Source organism: Episyrphus balteatus, chromosome 1 (assembly GCF_945859705.1).
Source record: "Episyrphus balteatus chromosome 1, idEpiBalt1.1, whole genome shotgun sequence".
NCBI classification, from domain to species: domain Eukaryota; kingdom Metazoa; phylum Arthropoda; class Insecta; order Diptera; family Syrphidae; genus Episyrphus; species Episyrphus balteatus.
The window spans coordinates 25,006,679-25,032,042 of record NC_079134.1 but is presented as its reverse complement, the minus strand read 5'-3'; the positions used below and the strand labels follow the sequence as shown (position 1 = coordinate 25,032,042).

At 28.3% G+C, this 25,364-nt stretch overlaps 1 pseudogene; it reads right to left on the bottom strand.

Moving 5' to 3' along the window:
* Positions 1 to 25,364, bottom strand: part of LOC129913469 (uncharacterized) — a 150,406-nt pseudogene that overhangs the window by 23,874 nt on the left and 101,168 nt on the right.

Below are 25,364 nucleotides of genomic sequence, written 5' to 3'. Positions count from 1 at the left end.
TTTGAATGATGTATAGAAGTCTATTGTTTAAACAAATTAAGTGTAGGTTTTTATCCCACAAATCTTGAAAAAGTGATTTTTTTCCCAATTTTTTCAACTTTACTCAATTTTTTTCGCAAAATAAAACAAACAAAAAAATAAAGTAAGGTTATATTATGAAAGAATATACATTTAGGCACAAATTGGCGTATTTTTTATTGAATTTGACCAAAACTGCGGAATCTATGCTATTTTTTCGTAAATAGAAAATGTGGCTTTTCATGATGTGAATTGCAAGGTGCACAATAGGGTGTTCGTTATTTTAAAATAATAAGAATTTCTATGCTCCTAGGATCTTATATGGTTGTAAATAAACTAAAAAAAGTATTCCCCAGGTTTCAAGTCTCTAACTTAATTCTAATTTGTGCCGCCAAGCTGTTTAAGTTTCTTATGGGAATAACATGGGGTTTCTTGGACCTTGTTCCATCAATTTTAAATTCTAGCCAAACCATTCGTTCAAAAAATTTAAAACTTTACAGACTCAAATTTAATAAGTGTAGCTATCATGTGAAAATTTTTCAGATTTTTAGTTATTATAATTTTAGAGATTTAGCTTGGTAAATAAAGTCATTTTTTCAGACTTTTTCAAAAATCGCTTTTTACCCGTTTAATGTCAAAAAATTAAAAAACATACATTTTTATTCAAAAATTAGCGTAGTAGGTATATTTAAAATTTATATTTAATTCAAAGTTTTATAATTAACTAGTTTTTTATTTATTTCCTACAGTACTTTTTCTTAAATCGGGAACACGTTTTTTGAATATCGATGTGACTTAAAGAATGAATACACAACAAATTTTTTATGTAACTATGAATTGAATTTGCATTTTAAATATACATGCTATGCCTATTTGTAATTAAAAATGTAAGTTTTTTAAATTTTTGGCATTAAACGTGTAAAAAGCGATTTTTGAAAAAGTCTGAAAAAATGACTTTTTTTACCAAGCTAAATCTCTAAAATTATAACAATTAAAAATCTGAAAAATTTTCACATGATAGCTACACTTATTAAATTTGAGTCTGTAAAGTTTTAAATTTTTTGAACGAATGGTTTGGCTGGAATTTAAAATTGATGGAACAAGGTCCAAGAAACCCCATGTTATTCCCATAAGAAACTTCAACCGCTTGGCGGCACAAATTAGAATTAAGTTAGAGACTTGAAACTTGGGGAATATTTTTTTTAGTTGATTTCCAACCATATAAGATCCTAGGAGCATAGAAATTCTTATTATTTTAAAATAACGAACACCCTATTGGGCACCTTGCAATTCACATCATGAAAAGCCACATTTTCTATTTACGAAAAAATAGCATAGATTCCGCAGTTTTGGTCAAATTCTATAAAAAATACGCCAATTTGTGCCTAAATGTATATTCTTTCAGAATATAACCTTACTTTATTTTTTTGTTTGTTTTATTTTGCAAAAAAAATTGGGTAAAGTTGAAAAAATTGGGAAAAAAATCACTTTTTCAAGATTTGTGGGATAAAAACCTACACTTAATTTGTTTAAACAATAGACTTCTATACTTCATTCAAAAGGTCTGGAAATCCTCTTTCCAAAAACATATAACATATTGAGAGTTGTTAGAAAAATGAATGACATATTGATAGATTACATCGTAAGGTCTGTAAAAATGGTTTTTTGTAAATAAAAAAAAAATGGAGGGTTCCAAAAATATAACAAAAATATTTTTATGCATTATTCGACCATACAAACAGCCTACACTATGTCATTTCTCGGGTGTATTTTTTTTTTTTATTTTGTAGCACAGTGTTATTTATATAGAATAGCAAGTGTCAACAAAAACTCAAAGTTCCTATTTTATTATTTTTTTTTAAGACGTCACATAAATAAATTAAAAATGTTTTATTTCATTGGTCCAATAACTCTATCATTGAGCAGAAAAAATGTCCTTAATAGTCTCAAAAACTGCATTAAATCCTCTCAAAAAATACCTTTTTAACTTGGATATTTTGATATACCAATTAAAAAACTTTTATGCGAAAAATCTTAAAAAAAATTAATATGGAATTTTTTGTTTATTTCATTGTAAGACAAATGAAATGACAGCGCCAGATTATATCAGTTTGAATCACCTCTTTCCCAGCTTTTGATCTTTAAATATGATAAACAAAAAAAAAAAAAAAACAATTTTGGTGATTTTTGACCCTGATAATGCGTGTGAAATTCTGCCGCGTATTATTCATGATTAGTAATTTTTCTGACCCTCTCGGTAATAAATTTCTTATTTTGCCTGGAATATTTTATTTTAAAATTGTGACACATTTTTTTTTGGATATTTCAAATTTTTTTTCAGTTTTTCTGTGTATACAATTTTCCAAAAAGTTAAAAAAGTAATTCCGCTGTTAATCCAATGCTTTGTTATTTGCAAGAAGTTCCCGTATAAAGGACAGACTTTTAACTAGGGTCTATTTTTTTGGTTAAATTATCATACTCACTTTATGACCTTTTTGAATAAACAATATTATTTTGAACTTTTTTTCCTTTACAAACTACCTACAACATTTTGTTAAAGGAGTCTAATACTTTTGGCCATACTGTACAATACTTTTAAAACAGTATTAACCATAAATGACTCGATAAGAGGCAATAAAACTTGATTGTTTGGATCTGTTGGCAACTTTATTATCAGTCTTTTTATTCATAGTCAATCGGTCACTGTGGTGTATGTGTAACTTTTTTTTTATTGTTAATGTTGGTTAAGGTTTCGTTGGTTAACATGGCTGTATTCGTTTTCAAAAATGTTTAAAGTTTTTATTTTGCAAAAAGGGACATTATTGTATCTGATGTTCGAATTTAGAAACAAAAAAAAAATAAGTTTTTTTTATTAATTTATCTTGCGAATTGAAAAAAAAAAAAAATACTAAGAAAACCATATTAACCACCTAAATGAGCCTTAAGTTATAAAATCAAAAGATTTAGAATTTTTTTAATATATCCTTACAACAAGTAACCAATTTTAGTACCAAAATAAGATACCTCTAAAACATACCAAACCCAAAACTTCAAAGTCTAGAAAAATGTTTGCAACATGTAACTTTATTAAAAAAAAAAAGACAAAACAAACAAAAAAGAAAACACAAATATACCTACTTTATGCATTTCTCGTCCAATTAAAAACCCCCAAAGGTTAAAATAGAAAGTAACTCTATATATATTATTTTTTTGTTTTGTTTTCTCTTCTTATCTTCTACCAAACGGACACTCTCAATGCTTGATTAACTACAACATAGACTTCCTTTTTTTAATATGAAAGCCTTAAGCGCACTCGTCTTCAAAGCAATTTATGATTAATGAACTCACAGATTATAACAGGAATAGCTTAGGTAGGTAGATAGATGAAGAAATACAAAAAAAAAATAAAAAAATAAAATCTTCATCTTTGTTGTTCTCTTTGGAATTTCTTTTATTTCATCTTTTTCTTAAAACAAAACAAAAAATGAAAACCCTAACAACAGACCCATACTTTCTTCTTTTTTTTTTTTTTGTCTTACTCATTTCTTGTCAACTTCAAAAAGAAAAAATACAATCCAATTTGAAAGATTATAATGTCGGTACCAAGAAAAATAAAGAAGAAGAGCACAGAAACATGAACTCAACATACATACAACATATCTCCCCCCTCCCTCATCTATAACCTTTTTTTTTTTTTTAAGCTATAAGAACATGATTATAAGTCTTTAAAGAAAAATTTCGGTTCAAAGAATTTTTTGTATTTGTCTTTTTGTGTGGTTTCTTCCAAAATGGCTACCATATCTCCTCTGTGTCTGTATCTTTATACACAATTTTTAACCTCCTTTGTTTGTCATGTATCAAATTGTATGTCCTCCTTTTGTTTCAAAAAAAACGAGAAAGAATTTTTAAAAAAAATTTCAAAAACGGTTGACAAGGACACACTTTGATGTTATCGATTTCCATCGAGTTCAAGTGCACGCGCGTACATCGTCATCAACAGAATGTCGTCGTTATCCTGCAGCAAGGACGATATACTGATTTTTTTTTTTTTATTTTTTTTGTTAAACTGCATAATTGTCACTATGCAGCACAATTTTGAAACATATAAAAGCTATTCAGAGAAAGAGAGTAAGTACTTCCAGGATACTAAAGGATATAGCATAGTTGCTACTTTAATTCAAGTTAATTGAGGTGAAATGTGCTACCGAATGAGTGAGCTAGAAGCACCCTTCAGTGTAAAATAGTGAGAGATACTACCTACCTCGCCTTCTTCAAACAATCGGATTCAGGATGAACGACATAACGCATTCCTAAGGACAACGAATTGAAATGTTATATAGCTTAAATAGTAACAGCTATATGATGTATGTGTGTGTAGGAAGGTGGATACTCTTTAAAATGTAGGTAAGTAGGCTTCAAGGTCTCTGTGAATGATAGTGAAGGACCTCTTTCAGATGTAATCTTACCCTCTAACTCATCTAAATGAATTTGCGTTTGGAATAAGAACGCCAGCTAAGGTAAAAACGTCCTTTTGGGTCATACATATAGATAATTTACAGGTGATTTTTATATATGTGTTTGTGTGGAGGAGTAAATGTCTTTGGTTAAGAATCGTTTTTTTGTGGGAGTTGATTATTTTTTTTTCTTCTTGCAAGGTATTTGCGTAATCAATCTTCGTGAACTACACACATTGTTTCAGCATCCTCATTCAACCACTTCACTAAATACATACTATATACCTACACTGTCCTGTCCAGCCACTTGTAATGTATGTCTTTGTGTGCTTATCTGGGTAGCTCCTATGGACTTAATGGACACTTCAGCGTTGTTCTTCTAGTGGCAGTTCTAAGGACTCTTGTTCTGTCTGAATTTGTGCAGGCTGAGCTGTGTATAGTTTGTAGTAAAGGACCTGGAGAAAAGGATATATATTTCCTAAGCAGAAATCGGAGCAGAGATGATAGTGATTTGTGGTGTACACACACAAGGTGGTTGGTTATATTCGCTTCAATGAAGAAGAAGACGAAGGACGAAGGACGACCGACACGGGATAGGAGATGAAGCAATTAATTTGATTTTCTTCGTTTCATTTTTAGTTTTTTTTTTTTTTAATTCTTCTAACGGCTTTGTTTTATATATTTTTTTTTCTATATATTTTTTTTTTCTTACCACATCTTCTTCTTTCATCCTAGAGGTTTTCTAATAATAAATGAAAAAGATGCAATACGATGATGGCGGTATTTTGTATAAAGTCTTTGTGGTAAGTGCTTTTTCTTGTTTATCCTTTTTTTTTTTTTGTTGTTTGTTGTTTAAAGCGAAGAAGAAAAAAAAAATATATATATATAAAAAGTTGAGAGAGAGATAGTATCCTTGAAGATAATTGCACTTGAATTGTTTACAGCGAGAGTGTAAAATAGAAAATATCTATTTTTTTTTTCAACTTCCTCTTTTTCTTATATTTTTTTAAATCTAAGTTTTTTAGATGGAAAAACTGCATAGCACTTTGTTTGCAATTGAATTATGCATCTTGGGTGTTTTTTTTTTTTTTGTTCATGGATAGTGCATGATGGGTCTTATTTTTTTTTTTTTTTTTTTTAATTTAGGTATCTAGAAAGTCAAAGGTGAAATATATATATTTTTTCTTTAGAAACTAGAAATAGATCCTTGAATTGTTTTAAACTATTTATAGAGAAATTTTTAATTTTATTTTATCTTTTATTAGGATCGAAGGAGAGGAAAAGGAGTTTTTTTTTCTAGGAAAGGAAATGGATATAGAAAGTAGCTTTTGTTGTAAGCAGTCAATTTGTGTTAAATAGTTATGATTAATTAGGAAAAGTTGCCTTTTTCAATTTTCAAGAAACTTTAGGAATTTTTTTCCTTAGAAGTTGAGTCAAAACATAATTAAATACTGGAAAAGAATGGAATCAAATTAAATTTAAATGTAGGTTATTAATTTTTTATTTCTCTTGGTCTGTTTATTTATAGTGAAATGAATTTTATTGCACTCTTGACATATTTGGAATGATGAAAAAAGTACAAATTGATTGACTCAACAATCTATAATTCATAAATATTGTGTTAATAACTCTGCCTAATGTGTTAGTGTTACTTATTTGAGAGAAACAAAAGTTTGCCGAGTTTGACATAGGTAAACATGATAACTCCATTTAAATAAAATGTAGTCAAAAGACTGCTTCTGTAATAGTTTTGAGCTATTTTGTTTCATAATTTTTTGCAATGAAAACTGAAAGCGGGTTTAGAAAGGACCGTATTTAGATAATTTTTTTATTTTTTATCAAATACCTATTTTATATGAAGAGCTTACAAAAAATTATACCATATTAAGGCCTTATATATTTTATAACGAATAATACATTATTCAAGTCTATATAATGTTTTTAAAAAAGTGAGAATTATAATGATTTTTTTGAAATAACTTTTTTTTATATAAAAGCAAAAAAAAAATAAATAACATTTCTTCGCATACCATTTTGTCAATTCTTTCACCTGACAACCTACTACAAGTTTTGTGTATCTAAAAGCTGACTTCGCTAAAAAGCATACCATAATCATCTCCGTACGAAAACTACAAAAAAAACTAGAATTTTTTAATGTAATCAGTTTTCATGAAAAAAAAAAAAAAACAATTTTTTTCCTTCCATTTTTGTCCATTTTTTTAACATAACAACCTGTAATAATAATTTTTGAATAGCTCTAGGTAAAAAGACATCACGTGTCTTAAAAGATATCATCCATTTATTGTTATCTCTGATTTCTGAATATGAAAGTAATTGAAATTGAAGTTTCGTATAAATAATAGTCCTACCTTTATATCTATGTTGCCTATTAATTTAATTTATATACACTGAGGGAAAAACAACTTAAAACGAAAACCACGTTGATTCAACCATTTTTCGGAATGATTTTGGGTTGAAGACGAAAATTTTGAAATCAAAGTAGAAATTAGTTATTTTTAAGTCGTTTGCCGTTAGCAAAAAATTAGCTTAAAATATATATATCGATCAGGTCTATAAGACATCTACAAAAAGAGCTAGAATTTTTTGAACTCGATCAAATTTCATTAAAAAAGCAAAAAAAAAAAACATTTATTTTTATGTTCTCAGGCTATGGAATCAATTTTTTTGTTTGACAGCCTCTAAAAAATATATACCATGTGAAAGCTTATTATTTCACCTTTCATATGACGTATCAATCTCATTTCAAAGATAACTACAAGAGAAAGTTAGATTTTTTTAAAGTCAACCATGACGAATTTCCAGACTGAGATTACGGTACTTCCCATACTACTGTTCATGGGGCAACAGATCTGGTGTTTTGAGTGTTTTCGCAAGTTTCTTGATTTAACATTGTGTAGCTTGTAGTTAGTCTACCGTTATGTGTGATATACCAAATGAAAGGTAATTGTATCAGGATGCTCAATAAAGTTTAATCAAATTTCTTTGTGCTCTAAATCAAAAGTTATAACCTGTTGAATTCTAAAATTTTAATTTACCGTTATCTCAAAATTGTGTTTACGAAAATGATTGAAACTTCGCACACATTTAGTCGTGGTCATGGTCTATCATTACTCTATATACTTTATTCCTGTATCTATTAAAGAAAAATAAAAAACGATGAAAATCAGTTAAAAACGGTAAAAAAATGTGTTTTTTAAAAACTTGTTTCTTCCGTTATTCAGTCAAAACTCACTAAACTATTCCAATTTTTTGCACAAGTATGCATAAGGCATGTCCTACATGTCCTATAATTTTGATATTTTTTGAACGCTCCAAAAAAAAGCTAAAAATCAAAAACTATTAAAAAATACCCCTAAAAAACAAGGTGTTTTTCGAAAATTCATATTTCGAAACGCAGAGTGTTGGAAAAAAATCCGTATCAGACGCCTAATTTTTTTTTTCCCTCATCTTTCACCTGTCACCTTTAGAATTGTCAAAAAAAATTTCCCCTACAGAAAATCATCATTTTGTCATAGCCCCAACACGTGTACAACGTTCAAACAAAACGTTGTAGCTTAGTTTCAAATTTTTTTAGAAAAAATTTGGGCTAAAAATAATTGTGTTTCCGTTATTCTTTCAAATACCATTTTTTTCATCCAATTTTTTGCACACGCATGCACATGCAAAATGCACATCAATATATGACCTGTAAGTTCGATGATTTGTATTTGTATGCTTTTCAAACAAAAAGATTATTTTTAAATTTAGCGTTTTAGAAAAAAATTCGTATGATATGAGACATTTAATTTTTTTATTGAATTTCCATTGGCAAAACTAAAAATGTGATAAAAAAATTTCTTTTACACATAATAACCACTTTTTCAAAGGCTTACCTCACGTTTTTGTTTTAGATAACCGTAAATAACTTGGTTTTGAGATGTTTTAGAATTTTATCACAACAAATTAAAAAGCATCAATTCTGAACGACTTACTGTTTAGAAAATATTTTTATTTTAAATTTTTTTTTTATTTACCATATTAAATAATGGATATTTTTATTTGTTTTAGTAAAATAAAATAAAGTAAACAATTACACAAATATTTTTTATTTAATTATTTATTTATTTTAAGTTTTAATTTTAAATTTTACAACTTTTTATTTAATTTTGTAACGACGACGAGTTTCGGAGCTGCTGAAGATGGAGTAAAACTGCTGAAGTTGTAAAATTTAAAATTAAAACTTAAAATAAATAAATAATTAAATAAAAAATATTTTTGTAATTGTTTACTTTATTTTATTTTATTTTATTAAAACAAATAAAAATATACATAATACAACTTGGAGACAAAAAACCAAAATCATAAATGATGGATTTTAAAAATTCTTTCTTTGTGTTCACGTTTGCACACTGCTTACAACCTCAGGCGAAATGGGACAAAATTACCACGTTTTTTCGGTAATGCGGCCGTGGTATAAACCTATATTTAAAAAAAAATCCAACTTATAAAAAAAGAGACACGAGATATGAGAATTATTTTTAAAACTTTTTAGGAAAATTATAATAATGCCTAAACAAAGATATTAACAAAATTTTAAGCCTATATGAGCATTCATTCTGAGGTTGAATATTATTATTTCACGGAATCTATTACTATCATGTTAGGATAGCATTCTATAATAATAATTGCAAATTTTCAAATCCTCATCGAGGTACAATGGATCGAAATAATTTTGAACACAATCTAATACTTGAAAACTTTAAAATAGTAACAAAAATGGTTTATACTATCGATCCTAATTTTTTTGTTTAGCACAATCATACAAAACAAGGATAGGCAAGTACCTAAGTAACTTTTAAATTTTCTTGTAACTTGTTATAGAATTTCACAGAAAGTTTTGTAAAGTATTAAAATATACCAGTAAAATGAAAATAAAAAATAACCTCAATTTAATTTTTTGTTTTGATTTAAATTCTGTTTATTCCATTTATCTTTTAGTTTGCTTGTGTGATTTTTGCTTTCATTACCAGAAAATCAAAAGGAAAATTCCTGTTGCTATAAAGCTTAATGGTTAGAGGGTTATTATAGGGTTGTCGGTCGAATAAATAGGGTGAGTAAATATGTACCATCAAGGATTTGGGTATAGAAGTAAAAATTCAATTATAATTTTATAAGATTTCTGAAGCTAATAAAGTTTTCTTAAAAGTTTCTCAATGAAGCATTGCCTAAGGCTCTTGTCGTTGTCGACGACGATGACTAACATCAGAGACGACGAAGAGAAGAAGGGAAAAATTATTATTATTATCCTTTCTCCTTTTAGTCTATCATTTTGAATACTAAAACAAAAAAAAAAAAAAAAAACAGAGAAATTTATTACTTACGATAAAAGTTTTGGTGCAAGGGATGCATTTACTTGGCAAAATAATTTATTAAGTAATGATCATATTTTGGGATAAAATAGGAAAGAGGATGGAAGAAATCATTTAAAAAGCAAGGCAAGGTGGTACACTTGGAGTGGGGATGAAAAGAAGACTTTAAGGAAAATTACCACGATTACGTTTATGATGTCCTTTTTCGGAAGAATTTGTTCATTAATCAGAATTATTAGCAAAACGGAATTATATGACATTGATCACATTTTGTTGGTTTGGGACTTATAGTATTAGAATATGGTTTTTTTTGAAAGTTATTTCTTTTAAGAAGTTTGCTTGTAGTTCCAATGAATTGAGATGATAAATTAATTCAGTTAAGGTGACGAAAATGAAAAGTGAAATAGAGAGGAAAGAGATTGAAATTCTTGAAAGTTTTATTCAATTTTACGTCTTTAAAATTAATTTTTTACTTGCGATATAGGTACTATAGGGCAAGTTTAGGATTCGTAAAAAAAATCGAACTCGAGATAACAATTTTACATGACATTACGATGATGGAGAATGCCAAAAAAGTGGGTCCGGCAATTCTGTCTGTCTGTCTGTCTGTCTGTCTGTCTGTCTGTCTGTCTGTCTGTCTGTGTGTCTGTCTCTATCTGGAGCTGCAGCCTAAACGAGTGAAGTGATTTTCTTCAAACTTGGTAGTTAGCAGTTTTTGGTGATTCCCTAGAGGGGAAATTGAAATTTTTTTTTTATGACCAAAACTAACGGTACCTGCCATATAACGGAAATAGAAAAGTTAATTTTTTTCAAAAACGGCTCTAACGATTTTGATTAAAATTTTTGTGTGTAGTACTACACATAAGAGCCAACTTTTTAAATAAAAAAAATATTTTTTGTACCGTTATTAACGGTACCTGTCATAGAACGGTTTTTTTCGTTTCTGAATATCTCGTACAACATTAACCCGATTTAAATGAAAATTTTTATACAAAAGTGTGTAAGTAAAGATAATATTAAAATTTTAGAAAATTTTCAAAAAACGCATTTTTGGTTTTTTAAAAAATATTTCAAAATTTTTTTTTGAAAAATCAATTTTTTGAAAACGGATCAATGAAAAATTTTGAAATTTAGTTTTTATGTGTAAATTAATTATTTCTTCAATATGGCATACCAACTTTTTTTTTGAAAAATGTTAAAAAATTTTTATATATAAAAAACTATTTTTTTAAAAAACGGCTCCTACAATTTTCGAAAATTTTTTTCTAAAAATACCTTTTTATACGAGAAATAAAATGGCATATTTGTTTTTTTTTTTAAGATAATTTAAAACGGAGTTTAATTAATTATAAAAACAGATTTAATTTTTTTATACTACTTATGAAATTTCTTCAAAATATCAAATTTTAAATTTTTTGAATAAAAAGCTTTAACATTATAGTTACATTAAGCATAAGAGCAAGTACGTGCGACCCCAGTCGTGCAATTTATTTAATAATTGTTTTGTTAAGTTTATTCAACTTTTGTTATAAAAACAACTGACTTTAAAGAAGAAGCACTTTAAATATTTATTTATTATTCGAATATAGTTTGTTTCTTTTAAAAAAGTAATTTTTTCAACACTTTAATGCTAACATTTCAACACTTTCTGCCACTTTCCTTATCCGTTTTAATAAGATATACCTACAAATTAAACACAATAAATAACTGGTTTGACATTTTGTCACGTTTTTACTATTTTTCAAACAGCACCAACCAACGAAACAAGTTTTGAAGCAATTTAAAAACTAATTAACATTAAACGGTCACTGTGGCGTATGAGTAACATTTTTTCACGGCAACAAAAAAGACACTAAATTTATCAAGTGACAAAAAAAGACAATAATTTTTTGAAAGTTCCACTGTAGTACGGCTATGTTTCGAACTGTTAACCAGGCTAGAGTCTTAACCCTCTGTCGGCACACGGGTGCGAATTTGGCAGGACAAAAATTAAAAGTGGTCACAAAAAAAGTCTTTATAAGGGTGAAAATACATTTTTTTTAATTGTGAATACAATATTCGAATTCCCCGGAATATTCTACATCAATTTCAAATATGTGCCTACGTTCTGTAACTTAGTCGAGAACTTCTCGCATCGAAAAATTTTAAAACAAAAATTCCATACGTTTCTCTATTTGGAAAAATAACCTGTGTCTGTATCTCGATGTGAGAAGCAACCCTGTAAATTTTTTATTCCATTGGAATTATTGGAAACTGTCAAAAAAAGGGAAAATATTTGTACCTTTGGCCATCAAAGGTCATATAGACATAGTTTTACAATAAATATCTCAAGGCTCGGTAGTCCGAAGATAGAGCAGTCGGTCAGCGAGTAGAGGGTACCGAGTTCAAGTCGCAGTTAGGGCATGTAATTTTTTCTTTTTTTTTTCTTTAATATTCTTTTTTTTATTTTAAAAATTTAAGTGATACAAAAATAAATTACCGTGAACACTTTTACTTTAAGCACATCTCACATTTAATGCAAGATTATCAAATATTTTTCAAATATCTTACTTTCTCGCATCCTTTTTGCTTGTGAGTAATTTTGGCAGTTCGATCGAGAAGTTATCTCGATAATTTTCTTACAGACACAGTTTTATTCACATTTTTCCAGTCTGTCAAGCATTTTGATTCAGAAATGTTTCAAGGCGAGAAAAATTTGTTTATAGAAACAAACGAATGTGAGAAAATGATTTTTGTGTCGATTCACATTATTTTTGTTCCGATTTGCGTGTTTCATGCGAGAAATTTCTCGATGCGAGAGTTACAGAACGTAGGCAATGATTCTCTATAAAATAGTGAGACCGAAAAAAGTTCTAGCGATATGAAAAAGTATAATACAAATTTGCAAAAAGGAGGTGTGCCTACAGAGGGCTAAGACTAAAGAACGGATTCCGACTTTGATAAAATTGTTTATTCATATTGTTTAAAATTATTCCAATATTTTTCTTTTTCGGAAAAAATATGGTTTATGATATAAGACTTGTATATTTTGGATAAATTCTTATATCAAGTAAACGACTCAGTAAATTTTATTCAAAATGTATAGACAGATATTTCTTAATTTAGATCTTTTAATCTTAATTTTGATTTTGAACGGGATGATGTTTGATCACGAGGTAGTAACAAATGAATAGTACACTTCCTTTTGAACGTCTTTTGTTGAAAAGCTATCAAGGTAGAAAATGACAAACTTAGCACTTCTTATACTAATTCTTATTTAATTGATAGATAATAATGTTTGTGTGATTGAAAGTGTTCTTCAAGAATTGTGACTCCAAGATATTTGGTCGTTTTCACGACTTCGATAGCCATTAAATTACTTCTTTGGGTAGATGGATATTAGGATTTCGATTTTGTTTATGTACATATTTGCATCTTTTTTTTTAATGCATTTGTTTTCCATGACAATTTATTGCAAATAAAAAAAATATTTTGCATTAAAAAAAAAAAAAAACATTTACATTGGAAACAAAATTTTTACTACAAATAAAAATATTTTTTACTGGAAAAAATTTATTGCAAATAAAATATTTTCTGCATTGAAAAAAAAATTCAATGTTCAAAATTCGTCGAATTTTTAACAATTTTGATTATTTTATCATACAGCAGTTATGTCAACAATAACATTGACACTATGTATGGTATGTGTTAGGGTGCGCCTTATATGGGGTAAACATTTTTTTTTTGTTAATTTTGACCGTCCCAACCCGCCATTTTGTTCTTTGTCATGAAAAAAAAAATTGTCTGAAAAATTTATAAAAATTGAATAATATTTAGCTGTCGCTACTGGCATTTAAATATTCAGGATGATTCATGGTATAGTGAATTTGTGGAATTAATTTCAAAAACATGAATTAAACATTTTTTATTATTTATACAAGGTAATATACCAGCAATTTGCCAGAAAGCCATAGTGGTTTGATTTGGTTGAGATAAGACCATCGTATTGGAGGGGAGGGGGGGTGGTTTATTCAACTCTTTTTAGCCTGGAGGGCAAATTTTCTAGGAATTTGATTTAGATTGGAAAAAAAAATTTTTTAAAATATTGACGGTTATATCTACAATAAGTTCCTATACCTTTTTGGAAAGCTAATAACTTTTTCTTTTATTATGTTATAAATAATAATATAAAAATAATATAATAAAAAATAATTATAAATAATTATAAACTAATTTTTCTCAAAATAGTATGTAATTAAGTACTGATTTTATTTTCAAGATTCAATACTTTTATTAATTTTAATTCAAAAAGAGAAAACTGAATGCAAAAATGTTTTGTCGTTTTAGAGAAATTCGAAAAATTAGCCAAAACTATTTTTTATTAGAGAAAGCTCTTTATTTTTTTGTTTCTACGTGGCTGGGCTTGCTGGTGAAATTAATTTTTGAAATATTAAGTTTTCTTCTATTATTTTTGTACATTCAGAGTTGTTTAAGGATACAGTAAAGTTACACAGTATTAAAATAACCGAGAATTAATCCTTTTTTTCATTGATAATCCTTGAAAACTGAACTGTGAATTTTTCGTATTTCTGGGGTGTCCGTTGGCTGTTGCTTTCGCTGGATTCTAGCTGTAATGTTTTTGAGATAACAAAAAGGCAATTTTTTAAACGAAAAACAATTTTTAAAAATATATAAGCAAGCACTTGATAATAACAATCATATTTTCTTATTTTTAAAGCTTTCAAGAAAAATATTTTTTCCTATATACCATTTGACTTCTCTTCCTTAGTTTTTGTCTTTTCTAACCATTAGCCCAATAAAATACAAGCTTCTTTAAAATTTTTTGTTTGTAATGAAAGAACAATGCCAAAGTTTCTCAGAATGTAACATTCTTTCGCTTAGGATAATGGTAAAAATGATATTTGACCTATCAACCAAATTTCGGGTTTTCTCGTTTGCTGTTTTAAAATCTTTTTTAAACCAGAACTTAAATTAGAAAGAGCCAGTTCACACTTTTACTCAAACCGAAAAACGATAATACACACTTTTATTTACTGAACATAATAAAAAATTAGTTGGAAAATCGTTATCACACCCTTAATCACAGAAAGCTGTAAAATTATGTTTAATACTGTTCTAGAGCAGAAAACTTACCAAAATATGTATACTCGTCTAAAACAAAATACAATTAAAGGTCTCTAAAAATTTTGGAAGGAATATTGAAGAATATTGAACAAATATCACCAAATTCCCAAAGGAGTATATTTCGGAAGGCAACAAATTTACAACGATGGCATTTTTTTTTTTTTGGGGATTTTTCAGGTGAAGATTTAAACTGGAATAGTTTTTGTTATTTGGGCTGACCAGGCCAATTTTCCAAGCCCGGTAGCGACCCCTAAATTTTATCGGATTTGGGAAAAAAATTTTTTCATGATATGGAATCATTTGACGGGTTGGGAGAATGTAATTTCAAAAGTTTTAAAATAAGGCGCACCCTAGTATGTGTGTTATAAATTTGACGAATATAAAAAAAATATTTAATTTACAAATTTTGCATTGGTTTTATTTTTTTTTTTTTAATGCAGAAGATATTTTATTTGCAATACAATTTTTTTTTTTTCAATGCAAAATATTTTTATCTGAAATAAATTTTTTAATTTTCAATGCAATTATTTTTCAGTTGCAATACATTTTTTTTTATAGAATTTTTTTTTATTTGCAAAAATTAAAAAAAAAAATTTAAATTTCATCAAATGCATTTAATTTTTTATTGATATTTTAACAACCCGGCTGCGAATATGCTTCAGCTTCATTTTAATTGAATTTATTACCAATCAACCCACCATCTATAATTCGTCTTCTTACACAATATGGTTGCTGCAGTCTCATGATAAATCTGCCGAATCAAAATCGCCATGTCATCTGCGTAGGCAAAAACGATGCTATTATTGAAGTAAGTGTATTCGTGAAAAGTATGTAGAGTAATGAACCTATTTTTGATCCCTGTGGTACACCATAAAATTTGCAAAGAGTCTTCATACTTTATTTAGTTCAAAAAACTAACGGTTTTAATGTGATAAATGTGAGATTCATGACATGTTAAGAGATAATAATAATTTTTACTCACCAACAACTGTCATATCTTCATGACCGGAAACCGTCTGAAATGACGGTGCTTCACCTGATACCTCGCATCTGTATCGACCAGTTGATTGTAATGTCACTCGCTTCAAAAGTACCACATTGTCTGTTGAATTAGAAGGCTGCAAAAAAAAAAATTAGAACCATTTAAATAATTTTTCGCCATTTATATAAATTTTATTAATAGAAAAAAAAAAAAAAGAAATTCTACAAAACTTTTTCTACAAAAAAAAAAAAAACTTTTCTTCTGGAAAACTTTTCTCGATTTATTTTGGAGGAAGTTTAAGCTTGTTGTCCTTTTTCCAAGTGGCTATTGTACAGATTGTTGTTTTTTTTTTCTATTTTCTTCTTCTTATACACAACAAATGTCCGTCTATTCACAATTTCTTTTCAATAAACGCAAACAACAAAACAAAAAAAAAACTAAAATAAACCAAAAGTAACAACAACAAATAAAAAAAAAAGAAAAAATAGAAAAGAACAAACAAACAAAAAAAAAAAAAGAAAAGAAATAAGTAGATATTAGAAAAAGTTAACAACACCAAAAAGGATAACCGTCTCGGTTGAAAAAGCAAAGACAACTTCTCATAGAGCATATTACTTAGCCGGGCGGCCCGGTCCCCCACAAAACTATCAAAACACAAAAGTAGAAAAGAGAAAACTTATGCTTTTTATCGTTCATTGTTATCGTCGACGGTTGACGGTCGGTCGTTCGTTCGTTTCAACCACAACAATTCGCTCGCCAGAGTTGTCCTTGTGTCCTAGTTCTAGTTTTATATTTATATACCTACAGTAAGAGAGAGAGAGTCCTGCGGAAGCATCAACAAAACTTTTTCCTGCCATCTATTCACACTTTTTTTTTTTTTTTATATTCAAGGACCTCACCTTGCCTTCGGGGAGTCGTATATAGTCATAGCCATCATATAGTTTGGTCGAAATGAAACCGGAAAGTCTTTTGCGCGTTTTACGAACCAACTACAAGCAAAAATGTGAGAGATCTTGAAAAGCAAGAAAACCGATATTATCAGGCCAAAATGGAATCACTTGTGATCCTGTGAAAAAAGCCCCCCAACCAACAAAGAGAGAAAGAGAAAACAACACAGGAAAAGAACTCGCCAAACTTTTGTCAGCTGATTTGAAGGACCAAGGAGTAGGTTAGGTAGGTATTGCATCATATCTAGAGTGTATATATAGTTGTGGTCTGTAGATGGCCAAGAAGGCAAACACGGACAGGAAATAGGGTGGTGGTGGTTATGGGTAGCTGTTTGACTTGTGTGGAGCAAGATGAAAGGATAAATTCCCGCAGTGAATTGTGACAAAAGGCACGTAGCGAATGCTTATTAAATTTATATATCTCTGTGCTGGCTTTGGGGGCCCAAAAAAAAAAACGAAAAACTTTACCGTTCGATATTTTTTTTTGTTGTTTGTATTTTTGTGTTCTGCAACCAAACACTAATGGCATACAACAAAGTACCTTTGGTTAAGCTTTATGGTTCAACCAACTCGCTTACTCATTCTCAGTGTCTCAGTGTTTTTTCTGGTGGCTTGCTGGCTGGCTAAGTAATTCTTCTTTCCAACCCTCCCGTCCCCGGGTAGTTGTTAGGAAGTTCGTTTTATTTTTTTTTTTTCTTGTGTTTGTTTAGGGAATGGGATACGGGGGGTGAGTAAGCTCAGTTGTGGTTTTATAACCAGAAAAAGGAACAAACAGGATACAGGGCCTATTATCGTTGGAGTTTTTACTTCTTCTTTTTTTTTTTTTATTCTGTACATTCTGCATCTAGGATTTTTTTCAAGCATAAAGGTGCAAGAGAAGAATAAACAAAATAAAAATACATCTAGGGTGTTGTTATAACTGGGAGATGGGGAAAGAAAGGAAGGAAGGATGCAACTAGCACTGTGCTGTTTTTTGTAATAAAGAAATATGAAAAGAAATAAATTATAATTATTATGACTTGTGGAAAAAAAAAGAATAATACAAAATATTTAAATATTTTTAATTGTCATCTGCAGCATAAAACAAAATATTTGTAGTGTTGGCACCCTGTGGGAATTTTTTTTGTCTTCTCTTCTGTAGAAGAGTTTTAAGCTGTTAACGCAGTACCGATAGCAAATGGAACTGATATATTCAAAACTTAAGCAAATTTTTATCAGTCTAACAATTGAAGGCAAATCGGTCAGATGCAGTTGTATTGTATGTTGACAAATTCGGTTCTCTTATTAAAATTGTACTTAATTTTCGTGAGTTGCGTTTGCAGAAGAATTCTTGCAAAAGGCTATGGAAAACCTTTCAAAAACCTTTATACCATATCGGGCTCACAAAATTACTGAGGGTCCTTAGTCTATCATGTGCATTTCGCCCAAAAAAAAGCAAACAGCGTCATTAAAAAAAAAAAAAAACAATCTATAAGCTTATTACACAGTGATATTAGGGTTTTTTTTTTTAAGATGCTAGATCTCATGGAACCAAAATTGAGACAATTTAACTTCAACTTTATAATTTGAAATTAAAAATCATCATGGCAATTTCCGGGGTTTTCATTTTGAGAAAAAAATTTCATATTTGTTATCTACTTTTGATGCGCTTTCAACCCATATGGGTCTCATTTAAATCGGTGCTGCATTTTTTTTGGACATTCTCTTTCCTACCACCACACTTTTGACTTTTAAATGCGTTGTTTTTAACTGCGATTTTTAATTTTTGCCTTTCAATTACAGACTTTCTTAATTTTGATATATGAGGACATTTTACGAACATGGCAGGACAAAAATTAAAAGTGGTCACAAAAAAGTGTCTTTATAAGGGTGAAAACACATTTTTTTTTGAATTGTGAATACAATATTCGAATTCCTCGTAATATTCTACATCAATTTCATATATGATTCTCTATAAAATAGTGAGACCGAAAAAAGTTCTAGCGACATGAAAAAGTATAAACCAAATTCGCCAAAAAGAGGTGTGCCTACAGAGGGTTAAGGATTTTCAAAATGAATTTATTCTTAAAATGTTGATGCTTTGAATCAATATGGTTTATTTTAAAGTCTTTTTGAGAACTTTGTTTTGGGTCTACAGATTTTTAACAGTAGAGCAGTGAAAAATATTTTTGAAAAAAAAAGTAAAATTTAAAAAAGTAAAATTAATTTTATATTTTGAATAAATTTAAATTTTGTGTGAATTAAAATATGTACTTATTTTTTTTTTTTTTTTTTCTGTTCAATAAAAAGAAAAGTTTTTTGAAAAATGTCTCTCTTTTGAAAATATTGATTTTTTCACTCGAACGAAATCCTACAAACTACAAACTTTATAGATAAAAAATTCGGAAATACCTATGTTAACATAGTTCTGTTATTTAACATATTAAAAAAAAAACTTCAGACCTCAGACGAACTTTAGCCCAGGGTCGACAATTTTTGAAACCAAAAAAAAATCATAGTAGGATGAAACCCATTGGAAGAGGAGGTGAATATGATAAAAATGAAGGGAAAAATAAATTACGGGCGAGCCGAGTTTGGAAAGTGGTAGGGTTGAGTTTTTAATGGTAAAAAATGGTATTTCTCGATTTCCGACAAAACTACAAGTCCTATGGAAAAAAATGTATGGCAAGGTTGTAGGTAATAAAAAGATCTACAACTTAAGTATTAACAATTTTTTGACATAACCTCAAAATTTATGTGAAAAATTCAAAATTTAGATATTTTAATTATCTACAACTCTTATTCTACTTTTTTCGATACTAATATTTTTTTTGGTAATAATTTGTTCAACTTTTAGCCTTCAAAAACGGCCCTAGCACTGGTCAACAGGACCTTGAACTTTTCGAAAGAAAAAAAATTCTAGATTTCCGTTTCTCTATTTTGATTTTTTTTATGAAATTTTGGTCCTTTGAGTTTTCTCAGGGATGGAAAACATTAATTTTATTTTCCGCAGTTTCTGGCTTTTAGTGTTTTCGGATGTTTGGTTTTGGTTTTGTTTTATTTTTGTGGAATAGAGTTTTTAAATTTTGAGGCTTAAGATTCTTTTACTACTTTATAAATTCCAGGTTTGACTTTTGTGATATTCTCGTTTTTTCAGATTTAACATTTATTTTAAAATGAGTAATTTATTTCTATAAGTTTGTTTCTTTTAGTCAGTGGGTTTTGAAAACTTTTAGTTTACTGAAACCATTTTGGAATATCTGGTTTTCCAAATTCTGAATTTTTTTTTTAAGATAATGGGTATTTGGAACATGAGTTTTTAAGTATTGTTTTTTTATTTGAATTTTTCTGGATCTTGAGTTTTCAGATTTGGAAAAAGTTTCATTGTTTGGAATCTGTTCTTCAATTTTTGATGTACCAATAAAGCGTTTTTAAAAAATTTTTCTCGAGTGTTTTGATTTCTTTGAGTTGTAATTTTTAATTGTTTTATTTGAAGAATTTTGAATTCATCGGTTTTTTAAGGTTCTTGGATTTTCTTTCTAAGAAAATTTGAAATATAGTTTGAAAGACTCTGTTTTTTTTTTTTAATTTTTGGAATTGGCTACTAAACGGCTACCAAAATATTTTAAGATTGTGCCCTTATATAATTTAGTTATTTTGGACTATACCTTAGTTTTAAGGATTTTATCTATCTTAAGCCTTTTGAGTTCTTTTGGATATTCATTTTGTATTACTTGCTCTATTAGGGCAAGTATTGGTTTCGTGTAGAAAAAAAAAATTGAGGTTTTAATCAAAACCAACACTACGATGATGGAGAATATCAAAAAAGTGGTTTTCGTCATGCCGTCCATCGGTTTGTGCGTATGTGCGTCTGTGCGTCTGTGCGTCCATCTGTGCATCGAGCTGGGGCCTAAACTAATGGATGGATTTGCTTGAAACTTGGTAATCATAAATTAACAAATGTATAAAGGTCTCAATAAAAACAAAATGAAAAAATGAATGAAATGATGCTTTTTACGCTATTCCCTAGACCCGTGTTTTTTATTTTTTTAATTTCGCCTTTTTAACGCATATCTCCCATATAACGTTTTTGAGGTATTGCAACTTTCTCGAAAACGGCTCTAACGATATTAATCAAATTTGGTATACGTAATAGACTTATTGATTCTAAAAAAACTGCGTTTTTAGTTTTTCTCAAAAAAATGCGGAGAACGGAAATATGGCGTTGCCGTTTTTCAAAAATTGACATATTTTTTAAGTTCATAAATTTCATCATAGCATAAGTCAATTTTATTAAAAATTTACAGATATCATTTTGAAGTATAAAATATAAAAAAAAATATTTTTAAAAACAGTTTTGAAAAAAAAAAAATTGAATTTAATTTTTAAACTTTCGATTTTTTTTTGATTTTTTTTCTCGACACTAAACAAAATCTTAAATTTCCAATAGATATTTAAGATAAAGATACTGTGAACTACAAGAGCAAGTACGTGCGACCCAGTCGTGCATTTTATTTTTTATTTGTGTTGTCCTTTCCGCTTTACATCTTTTTTTTTATTTTTTTTATTTTGGGCTTTCTTGGTTATTATTATATATTTTTTTTTTTTTCTGAAGAAAATGATTTCTCTAACTCGTTGTGTTCAAGATATACGATGTTCTTGTTTTGGTTTTTGTACATTACGGATCTTGGTACTATTTTTATGAAATCTTGGTGTTGGTTTTTGGAATTTTATCATGATTTGGTTAACGATTTCTGTATCAAAGTTATTATAAGATTTTGACTCTTACACTATAAATTATTTTCTGTATAATAATGAAAAAATATATAAAAGAAACTCATAGCAGCAATTTTGAACAACATAAAAATAATCTAGGTATATCAAAATTCAATTTAAAAATAAACATGCGAAGCCTTAACTGCTAAGCTAATATTAATTATATAATTGTTGACCTTTTTACAATTGCTACAATTTAATATCGATGGGCGTAAGCAAAACCCACCTCGTAAACCTGATATTCAACCGTATTTTATCTTCGTAATGATGGTATAGAAAGTACAACAAAAATTTAAGCGAAAAACAATATCAGATTTGTGTTTAAATGGAAAAATGCCAAGAGCATCCTAGAAATGATATTTCTTGAAATCTGATGCTCTATTTAAGGCAACACAAAACAAATTGCATCTTTATTATTTTTATTTTTTTTTTTATTTAAATAAAAAATTCCGCCTTTATACTTACTAGTATATATTTTGTAAACAGTTTTGAATATTGTAATACAAAAAAAAAGTAGGAATGCTAAATTCAATTTTCCAGGAAGTAGAAAGAAAGAGAGTGAAAAAATCACAAAATAAATGGAACAACCGGAAATAGCACGGGATAAATTTTCTCGAAAAAACAAAAAATGTATAAAAGTAAAATCCAAAAATAAAAAAGAAGAAAAAACTTACATCAATATCAACACCCGGTAGTGGAAACACTTGCGCCGGTGGCATGTCCCTCGGGACGTATCGATAGAATTCATATCCGTCCTTGTACCACTTTACCGAGTACAGCGACTCTCCGTCCAAATCATATTTGCATCCAAGTACTGCATCCTCATAGCGCATAATGTGTTTGGGAATTCGAATCTCTGTCATGGATAGGCCGGTAGTAAGTACTGCAACAAAAATAACAAAAAAAAAAAAATGAGAAAAAACAAATTTTATATACTATGTAGCAATATCCAGGATAAAAGTAACAAAAACAAAAAGGAAAAAAATAAAACAAGGATATATTTGAAACTCAGCCTTGTGAAAAAATTATTCTGTTATTTGCTTTGAAAAGGGAAGCTTTCTCGAAACTGCCGAAGTAATGCGCTTTGTCGAGAAAGAAAAATTGTGGAAGGACCCTCATTCATATATACCAGCAGGAGGAACATCCTAGAAAACAGGACGAACTTTGTTTTTCTCACTTTAATGGAATGATTGAGTTTGTGCCTTCTGTGTTTTTTTTCATTTGTTCATCCCTTCTGTATTCTTTTTTCGGGAGTTATATTTCACTTTTTTTTTACCATCTTGTCATTTTAGAAGAGAGTATTGTGAAAAGAGGAAAGGGGAGAGGTTTAGTGGAGTAAGTTCGTGGTATGATTTAATTTTGAAACATTCTCATGCACGTTTGGTTGTCTGATTTTCCCCCCTACGACTGTCTACTTTTTATATATTTTTTATTTTTTTGAAAAATACTCATAGGTGGCTGAAAGTTCTTTTGATTTTTTTTTTTATTTCATTTTATTGTTGTTGTTGTTTCAGTAATATGTTGAAAAATTCTTTGCAATTACCTACTTGGGAAAAAGTTACAGGAAGAAAGCAATTTTCTTCAATTCTTTTAAGAGTTGCTTTTGACAGATATTTTATTTTTTTCTTTGTTTCTTCTTTTGTGGGTCTGTAAGTGGTGTAAGAGTTGTATAAAGTTTTTAATTTTGTTTTTATTTTTTTTTTTTTTAGAAAATTTGTTTTTGAAATTTATTTTTCCGAGGAATGTTATTTAATTGGATTGAAAAATAAAAAAATTTAAGTAGTAGGTATTGACATCAAATAGAAAAAAATCTACTAATGCGACAGAAAAGTCCTAATAAAAAAGTAAAAACTTTGGATTTGGTATTTAAAGGGAAAAATATTTTCTTAACGTATCAATTAGAAAAGGTACCTGATAGAAGTAGTTAAGTTTGGTTGATTTTGAAAAATTTAAGTTTGTTGGATTTTGTTGATGTTAGAGATTTCTGATTTTTCAGTAATTTTGATTTTTTGTTGAAAATATCTGCAAATTAATGAAAAATGCGAGATGTTTTTTTTTAATTTTAGTTAGGTGTCAACTTCTTGAAATTTTGAAATATAAGTATTTTGAGCTTTTGAGTTGTTTTTCAATAAGGAATTTGGTATGATTGTCTCTTATTGTTGTACCTATAGCATTTTTATAAATAACTATTCATCGCTAATAAAATGAATATCGTACTTTTGTTCAAAATAACACTAAAGACCCAGTTATAATAGAGATGAGCTTCCAGTAACATGTGCAAGTATTCAAGTAAGCTTTTGCATTCTTCTCCTCAGAATTGAATGAAAACAAAATGTACACAAGAAGGATGGACGATTTTACTTTATTTTTACTTAATTTAAATATTGATGCTCAAAATGTGAATTAAATAAAAACTATTTAAAATTTATTTTTATGCAACGCGATTTTTACACGAAGAATGGAAAACAAATTTATAAATTGTGACAGAAGATGTTTTATTAGTTAAGATCAAATTCAAACTGAACTAAAACTACTAGAAAAAAACATCATATGCAAAGGACATACATTCTTATGGGTATATCTAACGAAAGCGTTACTAGAGCCAGCTATTTACAGCCAAACAGACTCCTTGAACATTTCACTCACTCCTTACAATTTGATTTTGGATCTTTTAATTTAGTTTGGTGATTTAAGGCTCCTTTAAAATTAAAGCATTCTACAACAGATAACACTGGCCAAAAATTTTCAACTTCTTAAAATTTTCCAGAAAGATTTATATCAAACTTTAAAGATTTGGGTTCAGTATTCCCAAAAATCATATTGGTTTTTTTTCTAGCAGCTCTAGTTTTTTGAAATATTTAATTTTTTATATTTAGGGAATATTCATATACTAATTTCTTAGTTTTCCCTTTTTCGAATGTTTATTAAAATTTTCCATTTATTTGTGGTAAGTTAACCTAAAAATCACATTTAATTCTTTCTAGGAGCTCCATTTTTTTTTTTTTTTTTTTAATTTTTAAGTTTTCCATTTCCATTTTGTACTTATTTTAAAGTTATGTTTATTTTTACTGTTTGTTAACATTTTCCAGAAAATTTGTTATAGAGCCTAATAACACTGGTTGCTTTGTAATAGCTCTATTTTTTTTTTTATAGATATTATCATTTTTCACATTTTGGAGGTAATTTCATACTATTTCTTTAGATTTTATTATTAAAAGCGTTTTTAAAGTTTTGCTAAAAAATTTTATTTCAAATATAATGTATTTCGGATCAGTAAGTAAAATAAAAGTTCAAGAAAAAATTAAATAAAAAAAAAAATTAACAAAAAAAAAAATTGTATGAATTTCTATGCCATCATGTATGAATAATTTAAAAAACTAAAGCTGCTAAGAAAAAACTAAAGTTGTTATCGGAATCAGCACCCCAAATTTAGTAAGAAATGATAAACAACAGTCTGGAAAAATTGTGTGTGTTGGACAGTGTAATGCATCGCAGAGATGTGAAATGAGACAACCACTGTGCTTACAGTTTTCATTTTCATGTATTAAAAAATCTATCAATGAGCATGAAAACCAAAATGTATTAACAAGATGCAAAACAAACAGTTTTACTTGAACACTTATAGCCAAAAGTTATTTGACAATTTAAAACAGACATCAAAATACTAACGAAATTGTAAGAGTTGTTTTGGCCCATTCTTAAAAAGGTGTTATTT